The sequence below is a fragment of the Molothrus ater genome, chromosome 9 (genome assembly GCF_012460135.2).
Source record: "Molothrus ater isolate BHLD 08-10-18 breed brown headed cowbird chromosome 9, BPBGC_Mater_1.1, whole genome shotgun sequence".
Taxonomy (NCBI): Eukaryota; Metazoa; Chordata; class Aves; order Passeriformes; family Icteridae; genus Molothrus; species Molothrus ater.
The window spans coordinates 30,047,811-30,062,560 of NC_050486.2; the positions used below are offsets into that span (position 1 = coordinate 30,047,811).

Here is a 14,750-nt window from a genome sequence, read left to right on the forward strand (position 1 = left end):
GGTCGCGGTGCGGCGCGCGGGCCGCGCTGTGCTCGCGGCCTCAGCCCCGGGCCGTCCCCGGCCCCGGTTCGGGTCCCGCCCCCGCCCCGTGTCACCGAACCGGCGCTGCCCGCGCCCGCCGCGACACCGCCCCACCGGCCGCTCGGCCTTCCCGCGGGGCTGCGGCGTCTCGCTCGCGGGGGATTCACCCCTGAGTCAGCAAAGTCGCGCCCGCCGGGTCTTTCGGCACCGCCCGTGGGGACCGTGTGAGGGTCGGGGATGCGGCTCCTGGGCGGAGGCGCCTGGCGCGCGTGAGCCGCGCGCCTCTGCAGGGGCACGGCCGAGGCCGCGGTGTCCTCGCTGTGAGACGGCCGCGATGCCCGACGGGCGCGCCGGGCGCTGCCCCGCGCCGGCCCGGGGACAGCGCTGAGCCGGGCAGGTGAGGCACCGGGGCTGCACGGAGGACACGGTGAACGACCGCCGGGCCCGGATCTTTGTTCTGTTTATTCGGGGTGGTGTTTCGGGTGTTGTGTGTAACCTCGAGCTGTTATTGTGTCACCCAAGAGCCTCACGCCTAGCAAGAGCCCCCGTTCCCCGAGGACCCCCCGTTCGCCTCACGGCCGATGAGACACCCCCCGCGCCTCTGCGGCTCCCCGCGTGAGTACGGCGGCCGCGACCAGGCTGGGGAGGGGGAGCAGGGCGATGATGCGGAGGCGGTGGCGACGGCGGGCGAGGCCGGGGGCACTCGGGGGCCGTGAGGGGCAGCGGAGAGCGGGAACCTCAGCACGGAGCACCGGCCGGGGCGGGGCCCGGGCATTGAATGAGCTCAGAGGGGGCGTGGCCTCCTCGTGATTGCCAGGTGAGAGGGCGCGGCCTGCTCGTAGAATGACACGTGAGGGGGCGTGGCGTGTGCCGAATGACATATATGGGCATGAGGGGCCGCGGCGGCCGCGCCTCGGCGGGGTAGGGGCGTGGCCTCGCGTTTTGAGTGACAGGCGGGGCTTGTGGCATCGTGACACACGAGGGGGCGTGGCGTGTGCGTTGAGTGCCGGGCGGTGGGGAGCGGTGTGCGCTTTGATTGACGTGTAAGGAGGTGGCCTTAGACTTTGAGTGACAGATGGGGCCTTGCCTGTGCGTTGCGTGACAGGCGAGGGCGTGGCCAATCGCCCAAGTGACAGGAAGGGGGCGTATCCTCCGCCCTGACTGACAGGTTGAACCAGCGCTAAATTACTTGCGAGTGGGCGTGTCCCCCGTTGACTGACAGGCGCAGATAGGCGTGGCCTTCCCTGACTGACAGCCGCCGCACGCGCCCTGCCCGCTTCCCGCGGTGCGCGGTGACGTCGTGCGTAACGCGGCCACGCCCCTCCCGCCCCGCCGCCGCTCCCGGTCCCGTCCCCGCTGCTCCCGCCGCTCCCCCCGGGACCCGGCGGCGCTTCCCGGCGATGTGACCCCTTCCCGGGAATACCAGCGACCATGGCTGAGGTGAGAGCGGCGAAGGCCTGCCCGGGAACTTGTTGCGCGGCTCCGCAAGTTTGTTGCGGGGAGCGGAGGCCCGCGGGCACCGGCGGTCCCGCCCGTTCCCCTCAGGGAGCCGCCCGCTCCCGTTCGGGGCCGTCCCGGGGGCTGAAGGCGCCTGAGGGGAGCGGGCGGGACCGAGCGCGGCGCCTCCCGGTTTTTATAGGACCGCATATGCTAAACCGTCGCTTTATTTCCTTTAAATATCTTTTTTGTAATCGTTAAAACAAAGGGAAATTGCTTAAAAGGTAGCCCGGGAAATCCTTCTGGTGGAATTCCCAGGATTTGCGGGGAGTGGGGGGGTTATTTGGGGATAATGAGAGTTGTGTTGCGGGATGTAATATGATAATGATAGGGAAATAATGGGGAAATGGGAAAAAAGCCTCTTTATCGCAGGGTTGGGTTGCTGGGGGCTGGATTGGCCCGTCCCAGTTGGATCAGCTCTTTCCCTTTTGGGAGGGGAGTGGGGACTGATGAATGGATATTCCATGAAGTTTTCCTCGAATTATGCCCAGATCCCAATCTCGGGGCTGTTTGCTGCTCCAGCAGTGTTGACAAATGTATTAGAAATGGAAATTTGAAAAGTATGCTTTGGAAAAGTAAAATTTGTGGGACAGGTGTTGCTCCCAGGGCGAGCTGGAAGTGTCCAGATTTTAGATTTTACAGATGGAGCTTCTCCCCTTGAAATTCCTGCATGTATGGGGTTTTCCCCTTAAATTGCTTTCTCTTTTCCTTCCAAACCAACCTTTAATGGAGCAGTCTTCCTGTTGTTGGGACAACACGTCCTGAGCTAATCTTAGAAGTTCTAAGAACCTGCCTGGGTGGTTTTGTATCTCCAGAGGGAATCACAGGTCCGATCCCAAAAACTGTGGGTTTTAAACCCGCTTCTACAAAGCTGGAGAGACAGCTTTGCTGTGGCCATCAGAGTATTGGGGTTGTTTGGCTGGAGTTTTTGTCCATTTTTCCGTGAATTAACCCCAATATCCTGTGGCAGTCCCTCTGTGTGCTGTGGGGCTGAGCTGGGGTCACTCCCTACTCGCTGTCCCAGCAGTGCCAGCCCCGGGGCAGGGAGATCCCGCCGGGATGTGGGGCTGGCCGCCTTTGACTTTGCCCTTTTGGATGCGGTTCCTGTGGCTGAGGGCTCAATACTGCACTCAGGGCTTTAATCTTGGCTTCTTTGGAGGTGAATTCCTTGTGCTGTTTGGGGTGAAGGGGCAGGGCCAGCGTTTGATCCGCCTGTGGATGAGTTCAGGAGCTGCAGAACCTCGAGTTCATCCCCAGGCAACTGTTGCATCTCTATGGGGAAACAGTAATGATTTCAAAAAATTGATACTCAGAGCGATTTAAGGTCTTGGATACAGTTTCCAGCTCAGTTTGTGTCCCTGCCCCGGGCAGAGCTGGAACTGGATGGTCTTTAGGGTTATTTCCAGCCCAAAGATGCCAGGATTTCATGAATTTAGGAAATCCACAGGGAGCAGAGTGGGAATTCTCCTTAGCATGGCATTTCCTCGTAGCTCTGGTGGCAGCCACGGGTCTGGACGGACTACAGATCACCAAAGTGTGGATGGGAAGGTGGCAGGCTGGTGATTCCTGCCCTCAGCAGCCATCCTAGATCCTTGTGCTGCTGTTTGGGGGTGCACAGGAGCTCCTCCTGCCCTCAGCACCCATCCTAGAACTTTGTGCTGCTGTTTGAGGGTGCACAGGAGCTCATCCTGCCCTCAGCAGCCATCCTAGATCCTTGTGCTGCTGTTTGGGGGTGCACAGGAGCTCCTCCTGCCCTCAGCAGCCATCCTAGATCCTTGTGCTGCTGTTTGGGGGTGCACAGGAGCTCCTCCTGCCCTCAGCAGCCATCCTAGATCCTGTGTTGCAGAGGATCAGTGACAGGCACAGCCCTCCAAGCCCAGTGTGGCTCTGGAACTTGTTGGGTTGCAGAGGAAGGCTCTTCAGAAAGCAGGGCTGGAGGCCAGAAAGTGAAACTAAATTCACTAAAAGTGCTGCTTCACTTTTGCAGAAGCAATTTGAATACAGGACAGACAAAGGGAAAAAAAAAAGATTTTGAATATATATATTAAAATTGGGATTAATAACCTGTGTTAGGGATCTTTTTACTTTTATGTGATTCCTCATACTCCAGCATGTCAGAAGTTTGTTCCAGGCATAAACTGGAAAGAAAATATCTCTAACTTAAGATCAGCTGAAGCTTTGTGACTGTTACAGTATCCTGCATTAAGCTGCTTACAGGGTGGTTTTGGTGGAGGGAATGCTGATACCCAGAGATTTTCTCCAAAATAAGTATTTTAAAGCCTCCTGAGAAGAAAAGGTTGGAGCTGAAAAGCTTGATTAGCAGCTGAAAGAGAATGGGTTTTGTTAATTCAGCCTTTATAGTGCTGGAGTGAAATGTAAGTGAGAGAATGAGATCTTCTGATCCCAGACTGGAGGAGCTGGGGTCAGACTTTTGTATTGAACAGAGGCAGCTCAGTACCTGCTGTAATTTCCAGAAGTGCCAATTCCTGCTGTTCCTTCTGTTCCATGAAGGGATGCACCAGCCAGGCTGCTACAGGATATCTATCACTTGCCAAGATACTGAGCATGCAAAAATGAAGGGAACCAGATGAGGATTTGGGGTTTTTTTGTTGTTCTTCAGTGAATTAGGAGTGGGTGAGAGGGTGGCCGTGTGTGGCCAGAGGTGAGATGGGAGCACTGGGGACTAAATATCCCTGATTTTTGCTTGGCATAGCTTGGAATGACCTGCAGGCTGGTTTAGTTCTGGGTTCAGGGGGTCTGACAGGTCCTGAAAGGGGAGATCCTGCTCCTCCTGCTGCTTTTGTGTCATGGCCCTGAGCTTCCATGGGCTGATCCCTCTTGCTGAGAACCTCAAGGCTTCCTGCAGGGCAAGCAGGGAGAGATCCCACAGGAGCTGGAACTCAGCAGGTCCCCGGGAGGCTCAGGGGACAGCTCCTGCCAGGAGGGCACAGCCAGGAGGGTCGGGCTGTGCTCCAGGGCACAGGGACAGGAGCAGAGGGAGCGGCCCCAGGCCGGGCCAGGCAGCTCAGGGTGGATTTGGGGCAGTGGAAGGGGCAGTGCAGCCCTGGCACAGCTGCCCAGGGCAGGGTGGAGTCAAAACCCCTGTGCATGTGGCACTTGGGGACGGGGGCAGTGGTGGCCTTGGCAGGGCTGGGAGTGCTTGCAGTGGATGGTCCTGGAGATGGAATGGATGGTCCTGGAGCTGTTTTCCAGCCCGAAGGGTTCCGCGATTCCCTTCCCGTGACTGAGGCTGGAACAAAATTCCTTCTCCTCCCAAACCCCCAGCACGCAGCTGAGCAGCTCCTTGTGGTTCTCACCCAGAACCTCTGAGGTTCCTCAATTTTCTGACTTGCTGAAATAAGAACTAAAGTTTTGCTTCCTCAGAGTGAATTTCTGAGGGGTTAAAAAGCTGGATTGGCATTTTATGGTGTTGGGAAGGTATGGGAAGGAGCAGGAGCTCTCCTCTGGTGTCAGTGGACAGTTAAATGTCTCAACCTAATTTCTTTGAGTGCACTTTATTGTTTTTAAATTTCTGAAAGTTTAGTTGTTTTCAACCAAAAAATCAGTTTATTAGCATGGTGTGCTTTAAGAAGTCATCTATAAATCCCTATTGTCTGGAAAAATGTCCCTTTTCCTCAATGTTCTGCTTCTTTCAGCTGAAGAATTTTCAACTTTGAGAATGTCACTGGATTGTGTTTTCATATTTTGAGCATTACTTTCTGATTTCTGTTTTGGAACAGCTTCAGGACAGAGTGCTGAAGGAATACGTGACCTGATAACTGTTCTTAGTAACCTTTTCACTTTCTTAGTGTTTTTATTGAACTAAGGTGTAGTAGGAAGCAGCAGGAAAGTTCACACAATCACTGATGTGTTTGCTAATTGAGCTGTTTGAACAGTCAGGGGTTTTGAGCAGCTCCTGGATACAGAACAAGGTCAAAATAGATGAAATCCGGGTTTCCTACAGATCTAAATCACCATTAAAATCAGGGATTGACAGCAGTCAACCATATTTTTCCTTGTTTGATCTTAGCTGTAAATAGTTTAGGGTTTTTGTGTCATTTTGGGCAGGGTTTGTGGAATACTGCACTGAGGTACCAGTGAACCTAAAGGAGAGCTGGGAATTCTGGATTTTCCCCTCCTTGGTGAGGGAATAAACCCCAAAGTGGTTGGTTATAGGCACTGCTTGGATTCCCCCAGGGAATTGCAGGGATACAGTGGCACTGTGCCTTTCTAATCTTAAAAAGAGTGCACCCCTTGAGTTCTTTTGTCATAGTGGAAGAGTTTTGGGGATATTTTTTACATGTGATAAAACACTGATGTTTGTGGGCTTCCAGTCAGGACTTCAAGTCCTTCCTGACGCAGCAGAGGGATTTAGGCAGAGACTGGAATTGTTGTAAAGTTGTTTCTTTTTGAGCCTTTTCCTGGCCAGAAGCCCCAGGCTGCATTAATATTTCCCTCCTAATCCATTCACGTCACAAATTGTCCATAGGAATGTTTCCTTGTGCTGCCTGGCATATGACTGGGGCTGTCTGCTTCTGGAATTCTAGAGCAGGATCCAATCACTCCATAAAATCTCAGTTTTCTTGGCACAATATTTTAGATTATTACGAGAAGTTAAGGAAGATGCTGGAGTGCAAAGAAATAGGAAATGTGGAATTGTGTCCTTCAGGTAGGGCAGGTGGAGTTCTCATTGTGGTCTGGTGCTCCAGAATTCTCTTGGAATGGGGAGTTCTCCTGGGGAGGTTTCAGGGAGCTTTGTCTCCTGTCCCTCCAGCAGCTTCCTCAGCCTGGAGCAGCAGCACTTCCCTGAGGCCAATCCCTTGGGAATCCTGCCTGGATTCTGGAGTGGCACCTTGGACAGAAGCCATTGTCAGCAGCTCCTGTCCCTCGCTGTCCCTCGGCACCCCAGGAACTGCAGAGCCCCGGGCTCCCCTGGGAGGGGCTTCGGGCTGGGATGGACCCGAGTCCTTCAGTGCAGGGATCCAGGGGGCATCAGCTGCTGTCCTGGCACTCTGATGTCACTGTCACCCGTCTGTCCTGCCCTGTCCCTGCTGGACACCTCAGAGCCCTGCCAGGGCCTGAAGGGGCTCCAGGAGAGCTGGACAGGGACGGGGGACAAGGCCTGGAGGGACAGCACACAGGGAATGGCTGGAAGCTGAAAGAGGGCAGATTGAGGTGGATATTGGGAAGGAACTCCTGGCTGGGAGGGTGGGCAGGCCCTGGCACAGGTGCCCAGAGCAGCTGCGGCTGCCCCTGGATCCCTGGCAGTGCCCAAGGCCAGGCTGGAGCAGCCTGGGACAGTGGGAGGTGTCCCTGCCATGGCAGGGTGGATTTAAGGTCTCCTCTCCAGGCTGAACATGCACAGCTCTCTCAGGAATCTCAGAACTCAGCGTTGTGGGATGGTTTGGGGTGGGAGGCAGCTCAGGAGGTCTCTGGTGTGACCTTCTCTGCTCTCAGGTCTCCCAGACTTGCTCAGGGCTGCCTCCAGCCTGGTCTTGAAAACTTCCAAAGAAAAACATTGGGAAAAAGTCCTCTGGATACAGGGGTCAGTCTCAGAAGGGAACGGCCAAGGCAGCTCTGCTGAGGTAGAAGCTGCAAGGCTTTGAGGTTCACATTTGGGATCTGTGAGCTCTAACACTGCTCTTGATCCTTGTCTTCTGGAAGGACAGGAATTTTCTCATGTAGCCACCAAAGTAAAAAAGTGAAAATCCATGGATGTTAGTAAAGGCTTCCATTTGAGGGATGTCACTGCAGTTTGGGCTGTGCAAGTGTTCACATGCAGGACTGGAAAAGAGGACCAGAAGTGGTTTTCCTTTTTTCCTTGCTTCAATGTTGCTATTTTCTCCCCAAGATAAAAATGTGGCCTTTTTTAAAATATTTTAACACAAGTTAATTTGTACCACAACGCACAGAGAGGGGCAGGCTGGGACTGCAGCCTTCCTCTTATGGAAAGGGACCCATTCCCTCTGGAATAAAAGGTGTTATTCCCTATTTTACCCAGTTCTTTTCTCCAGGCCCAACTCACAGGAGAGTTCATTAACTTTGGGATATTTTGCTGTTGCAGAGTTCAAGACCTGAACGAACTGATGGCCTTGTCAGGCATATTGCTGTCAATATACAGAGAATTTAATTCTAGTTTTTAACTGTTTTATGTAACACTTCAGGAGCTATTAAGGATAACTGAGTCAATTTGGACAGGATGTGTGTTTGTCTTGTAGACACTGCAGATTATTCTGCAAATTTTCAGATGTTTCATTATTAATCAGTTCTGTTAAACAGTGTGAAAGGTGTTGGCAGAGACAAGAGTTTTGTGGGTAGGACTGAAACTGTGCAGTGCCTGTCCCTTCTGTGCAGGTGGTTTTGCTGTAGGGGAAGGAGAGAAAGCTCAGTGCATCCCACTTGGAGTATCCCAGTCCATTCCACATGCTGGAATCAGAGCTGGCCATCCCTGCAGCCCTGGGCATTGCCTGGAATAAAGTGGGCAAGGCTGCTGCCTCCTGAACTGAGTGAACTGTCACAGTGCCAGCTCAGGGGCTGTGTCACTGCCATCCCAAGGGCTGGGACGGGCCAGATCCCAAAGTCCAGGCAGATGTTTAGGAGAACACTGGGGGTGTTCCCATGGGTGACACAGCTCTGCTGCCTTCACCTCTGGGCAGTCACAGCTGTCTGAGAGACACTGGCCAGCTTCAGTGCACCCGTTCCATGTCCATCTGTCCCATATCCATGCCTGGGAATGGATTGGATGGGATCTGTCCATCTATCCCATATCCATGCCTGGGAATGGATTGCATGGGATCTGTCCCATATCCAGGGAATGGATTGGATGGGATCTGTCCATCTGTCCCATATCCATGCCTGGGAATGGATTGGATGGGATCTGTCCATCTATCCCATATCCAGGGAATGGATTGCATGGGATCTGTCCATCTGTCCCATATCCAGGGAATGGATTGGATGGGATCTGTCCATCTATCCCATATCGTGGGGATGGATTGGAAGGGATCTGTCCATCTGTCCCATATCCAGGGGATGGATTGGATGGGATCTGTCCATCTGTCCCATATCCAGGGAATGGATTGGATGGGATCTGTCCATCTGTCCCATATCCATGCCTGGGAATGGATTGGATGGGATCTGTCCATCTATCCCATATCCAGGGAATGGATTGCATGGGATCTGTCCATCTGTCCCATATCCAGGGAATGGATTGGATGGGATCTGTCCATCTATCCCATATCGTGGGGATGGATTGGAAGGGATCTGTCCATCTGTCCCATATCCAGGGAATGGATTGGATGGGATCTGTCCATCTGTCCCGTATCCAGGGGATGGATTGGATGGGATCTGTCCATCTATCCCATATCCAGGGGATGGATTGGATGGGATCTGTCCATCTGTCCCATATCCAGGGGATGGATTGGATGGGATCTGTCCATCTGTCCCATATCCAGGGGATGGATTGGGTGGGATCTGTCCATCTGTCCCATATCCACACCCTGAGGGTAGGGATAGATCCCATCCATCCCATATCCTATTGGACACATCCTGGGAATCCCTGGCTGTGATCTGGCTGTTGTTGCTGCCAGTGTCGCTGACCTTGGGAAGCCCCGTCCTTCCTGAGGTCCCTGAAACCCCGCTGGGATCAAGCAGTGCCATTGCAGCAGTGCTGCTGCTGTGGGGCTCAGTGTGTCTCCTTTCCCTCTGTGCCTGAGGTTGTTTCCTGCAGCCCTCAGCGCTGGGTCCCCTCAGGCTGCTCTGGAGCATTCCCAGGCATTATCCTCGGTGGATCCATGCAGCAGGAGTCCTTGCTCACTGGAGTTGTGCTCAGTGTCCATGAGCTGGGAGTTCTGGGTGATTTTCATTCCTTGGAGCTCACAGCAGGCTGCTCAGTGTTACCTTTGCTGATGGTGCAGTTCCAGAGCAATTGCAGTGTGCATTGCCTGTGCATTGTCTCTATCCCCTCCTTCTCTTGTCTTGTTCTCTCCCGGGCCTTGGATCCCATTGTCCTTTGGTAGGTGGCAGCTCGTTGTTCCCGTGAGTTCCCTTGAGGCAGAAAGTGCTCTGTGCTTCCCTGGGAATGGCTGGAGAGAAAATGAAGATCCGCTGAAGAACAGGGGTGGCCTTTTCCCAGGAATTCCTGTCCCATGGCCATGCCATCCTTAGGAATGTGGATCTGTGATGTCACCCTTAGCCAGTGCCAGGAAGTTGTCATCTTTAAATGCCCCCAAAGCCATCTGGTGTCCCCTGGCCAGAGCCACCATCCCTTGGAGGCAGGGAATGGGGCTGACCAAGCCTTGCAGGCCTTGTCTTGGAACAGCTCTTCAAGCAGAGGCTGCTCCCTCGCCCTCTGTGCTGCCAGCCTGGCCCTGGAGGGTTTTCCAGCTCTCCATGTGTCCAGCCCCAAACTGGTGTTTGCAGCACAGCTGGCACTCACAGAGGCCTGGGAGAAAGTCAGGGACAGGCTGGAAAGGTGGTGCCAGTCACCTTGGGGATGGGCTGGCACAGCTGGCACAGCTGGCACTGGAGTGGTGCCAGAGGTCAGGGCTGCTTTTGGCTGCAGCTGGGCATTAATAAAGATGAGCTGGAGTGTGACACTGCTCAGGGCTAGAAATAGAAGCAGGACATGATTGGCAGCTCGTCCCAGGCTGGAAAGGCAGGAAGTGCAGACAGGAGAGTCCAGAGGCAGGGCAGATGTCACTGGCAAAGCCTGGGGAAAGGGGCAGGGAGGCAGAGGCTGCTTTTGGGGCTGGGTGTGTGAGCCGTGGCTCCCTGAGCTCCCCTGATCCCTGCTTTGTGTCCTGCTTTTCCTTGTGCATCGAGGCCTTTCCCCAGAACTGCCCTTCCCAGGTGGGTCAGCCCCTTGGGCATGGATCACCACCAAATCAGGGCTGGCACTACTGACTGACAAACCCAAAAACTGCTTTGCAGCTGAGACCTCCTCAAAACTCCTCTGTTACAGCCAAAATTATCCAGGGAAGCAGGGAATGTTTGCAAAAGAGGTTTTTTTTGGCAAAGTGAGTGTCAATTTGTGTAAGAGGCTCCCAATAACAACACATTTTAAAGGCTTTTCCTTCTTTCCATGAAGAATTCTCATGGTGGTTTGGAATTCCTTTAAAAAGTGTCCCTGAATTGAAGGAGAACAGGGAATTTGTGCTCAGCTTCAAATGGGAATGATTTCTCTTAAACTGAGACTCACTGGCAGTGGAATCTGGGATATCCCTGGGCTCTGGAAAGGGGCATTTATACCTGGAGCTACATCAGAGCTAAAGCCTCAGTAATTTTCATTTAACAGGAGTTCTAAGATGGTATTTGCAGAATTGATTGTTTACTAAGGAAAATATTTTATCCCTCAGAATAAATTCTCCTCAGGCCTTTGAATCCACCTCTGTTCCTTGGAGGGCAGAGTCATTGCTGGAATAATTTTTCATCCTGGAATTAAGGTTGGAAAAGACTTTTTAAGATCATGGAATCCATGTCCCCAAGTGCCACCTGCACCTGCTTTGGGACACCTGCAGGGTGCTGGTTCCAGCCCATTCCAGGAGGAAGAGGGGAGGCTCTCTGTGGCTTTTCTCCTGGCCTGGAAGATTGAATTCATTTGATTTCCTCTGGGAAATGGATTTGTAGAGCAATGTTCAAGTCTGACAGAAGGTTCACATAGTGTGTATTTTTATGTAAATGTTGAGATAAGAAATGTTGATTTAGAAATGGAATAGGATAGATATTGTTGAGAGAGAAATGGAATTAAAAACAAGTTTTAAAGGGTGGTTTTGTACAAAAGATGAGATATTTTTGAGAAATAGAGTTATGAAAGGTGGATTATAGTAGTATTTACAAGGGGTCATCTCAGATTATTGGTTTTAAGGTGTTTTTGATATAGTGTGATGAAAGTTGATAGGTTAAGAAATGTTTATAGTGTATTGGAATTAAGTAATAGTTAGGTCACACTTTAAGATTTCTCTACAAATTCATTTCTCACAGTTCCCAAACAAAGATTGCTGCAATAAACACACTAAGACTTTCTTAATTTATATTAATGATCATGTATTGCATTTTATTAATTATGCAGGTTCATCAGACAAACAAAACACCAAATAAAGACCAGTCCAGGCTGCTGATCCTGATATTCAGCTCCAGATCAGGAGTACTGGACTCTGGAATTTGTTAAGATAATCTTTGCAAATAAAGGCTTTTTTGGGTGTAGTGATGAGCAAAACTTCCCCTGGTGTTGTGCAACGATCGGCAAAAACATTTGTGGTGTTTCCCCATTAATGTGAATTTCTGTGGGAGTCCTGAGGGGCTCCAGGAGAGCTGGAGAGGGACTGGGGACAAGGGGACCCAGGGAATGGCTCCCCAGTGCTAGGGGCAGGGATGGATGGGATGCTGACAAGGAATTCAGTGTTTATATTCTGCATTTGCCTTATTCTGGACACTTTTGGAGTTCATTTATACACTAGGGACTCCCACAAAAGGGAGGCAGATGTGTAAGGGAAATTATTCCCTAAGGTCTCTTCTCACTTTGAGGAGCTTTTGATATAAAAACTTCAAATCAGACAGAATTTTTTTCAGTTTTAGCTTTTGATATAAAAAGCTTCAAATCAGACAGAATTTTTTTCAATTTTAGCTTTTGATATAAAAAGTTTCAAATCAGACAGAATTTTTTTCAATTTTAGCTTTTGATATAAAAAGTTTCAAATCAGACAGAATTTTTTTCAATTTTAGCTTTTGATATAAAAACTTCAAATCAAACAGAATTTTTCAGTTTTAGCTTTTGATATAAAAAGCTTCAAATCAGACAGAATTTTTCAGTTTTAGCTGTTGATATAAAAAGCTTCAAATCAGACAGATTTTTTTTTCAATTTTAGCTTTTGATATAAAAAGCTTCAAATTAGACAGATTTTTTTTCAATTTTAGCTTTTGCTTTGCTGCATCACTAGGCTGAGTTGAGAAGGAGGCAAGCAGAAGAAAAACCCTTCAGAAAATCCAAGTTTTTTCTTGAAGACAGCATTATACATGAATTAATGTAACAAAATCCATGGTGCCAAACAATATCTGAGTTTGCAGGAGGTGGCAGGAGCACCATGGGGAAAATTCAGTTTTCCTGCCTTGGAAATAAACATTTCATTACTGTGTGCCTGAAAAGAGTGGGAGCATTTGCTTGAATTATCCAAACAAATGAGCTTTGAATGGCTGACATGCAAATTTCCCCCCAGGGGATTCAAGACTGGCACAGGGAATGCAGGATTTCATGGGAGAATTTGGTTGTGGAGGTTATAAAAAACCAGGTTACCAAATTTTGGGCCAAAGAGGGGCTCTGCTACCTGGATTATTAGGGAACAATTTTCTTTCTCTAGCTCAGAAATAGTATTTTCTGGTGGTGTTTTTGTTTTTTCCTCACAGCTGGGTTGGAGATTCAGATTAAATTGATTTTTCCTTTATTCTGTAAGGAATTCCTGTTATGATCTGGGATTCCTTTAAAAAGTGTGTCCCTGAATTGAAGGAGAACAGGGAATTTGTGCTCAGCTTCCTCTTAAATAATTCCTTAATAAATGTATTTATAAATTTATTCTTAAAATAAATTATTATTTAGAAATCTATTTTTCTGAAGTGAGTTGTTCTCTATCAGCTAAATAATTTGATTTATACAGGTTGAACATACCAGAAATAATTAAATAATTTCCTTTCTTCCTTTTTTTTTTTTAGCCTTCTGTTGAGTCTTCAAGCCCAGGTAAATATTTTTAATAATTTCCAAGGGTTTGGGCATCCTATGAGTGGAAAAACTTTCCAGGAGTTCCTTCAGCTGGATTGTTGTTGCCTCCTGAGGTTTTATTTCTTTCAGAGAAATAATTGAGTGCTTCATAATCAAATCTTAGAGTCACTCCTCCCTGCCACACCCTCAGTGTGGGGCAAGGTCTGGAAATGGAATTGGAATTGTCCAGGGGAAAAAAGGGGGAAAATATGAGCAGGACGGGGATTCAAATACAGGAGAAAAGAGAAAATATGAGCAGAGTTGGGATTAAAAATCAGGAGAAAAGGGGGAAAATATCAGCAGGGCTGGGATTAAGGGGCAGTTTTGTGAGGGTTTTTTGTTTTACTTGCTGAGGTTTTATTTGCTGAGGTTTTGTTTGTGAGGTTTTTTATCTGTGAGTTTTTATTTGTGAGTTAGTTTTTGATTGCGAGTTAGTTTTTGAGGTTTTATTTGTTGAGTTTTTGTTTTTACTTGTGAGTTTTTACTTGTGAGTTTTTACTTGTGAGTTTTTTTTGGTTTTATCTGTGAGTTTTTAGTTGTGAGGTAGTTTTTAGTTGTTAGTTTTTAGTTGTGAGGTAGTTTTTAATTGTTAGTTTTTAGTTGTGAGGTAGTTTTTAGTTGTGAGGTAGTTTTTAGTTGTTAGTTTTTAGTTGTGAGGTAGTTTTTAGTTGTTAGTTTTTAGTTGTTAGTTTTTAGTTGTGAGGTAGTTTTTAGTTGTGAGTTTTTAGTTGTGAGGTAGTTTTTAGTTGTGAGTTTTTAGTTGTGAGGTAGTTTTTTAGTTGTTAGTTTTTAGTTGTGAGGTAGTTTTTAGTTGTGAGTTTTTATTGTGAAGTAGTTTTTAGTTGTGAGGTAGTTTTAGTTGTGAGTTTTTGACTCACTGTAGAGCTCAATGGAGGCAGGTTTGTGATCATTTAAGGGTGAAATGCTCCCCAATAGAATTTTCCAGACCTGCTGTACAGGAGATTCCTGGTCCTTCCTGCCAGGATTTCCCCACAAGGGGAATTTCCCTGGGCAGCCAGGCAGGGACAGAGGAGCCAGGGACCATAACTGGAATTTTTGCTGCCAACTCTACTTCAAGCCTCCCCTCCAGCCACAGCTGAAGGCCAGCAGAGTTCCAGGCTGCTGGGATTGAGCTGTGGCTGGGATGTTCCCCCAGGGGATCAGCAGCCTCCGATGACCATGAGTTCGACCCCTCGGCTGACATGCTGGTGCACGACTTCGACGACGAGCGCACACTAGAGGAGGAGGAGATGATGGAAGGGGAGACAAACTTCAGGTCTGAAATCGAGGATCTTAACAGGGTAGGTGGCCTCCAGGAGCCTGCCTGGGTTTGGAAAGCCAGGAGTCTGCTAGGGCAGGCAGGAGCCTCCCCTGAAGTGGAGAATGTCAACCCTCCCCACCCCTCAGAATTGCTGAAAATTGTAAATTTTAAATTTAGGGACTCTCAGGCAAAAGCATGGGAGCAGGAAATAACAGTCCTTTAATA

The 14,750-nt window shown here is 49.6% G+C and overlaps 1 long non-coding RNA gene across 1 annotated transcript; it reads left to right on the forward strand.

The window, feature by feature from the left end:
* Positions 1-105: 105 nt before the first annotated feature.
* On the forward strand, positions 106-13,244 carry LOC118689645 (uncharacterized). Its single transcript, XR_004980660.2, has 3 exons — positions 106-418; positions 544-636; positions 13,219-13,244. It is a non-coding gene; the product is annotated as an uncharacterized LOC118689645 (long non-coding RNA).
* The last annotated feature ends 1,506 nt before the right edge of the window (positions 13,245-14,750 follow it).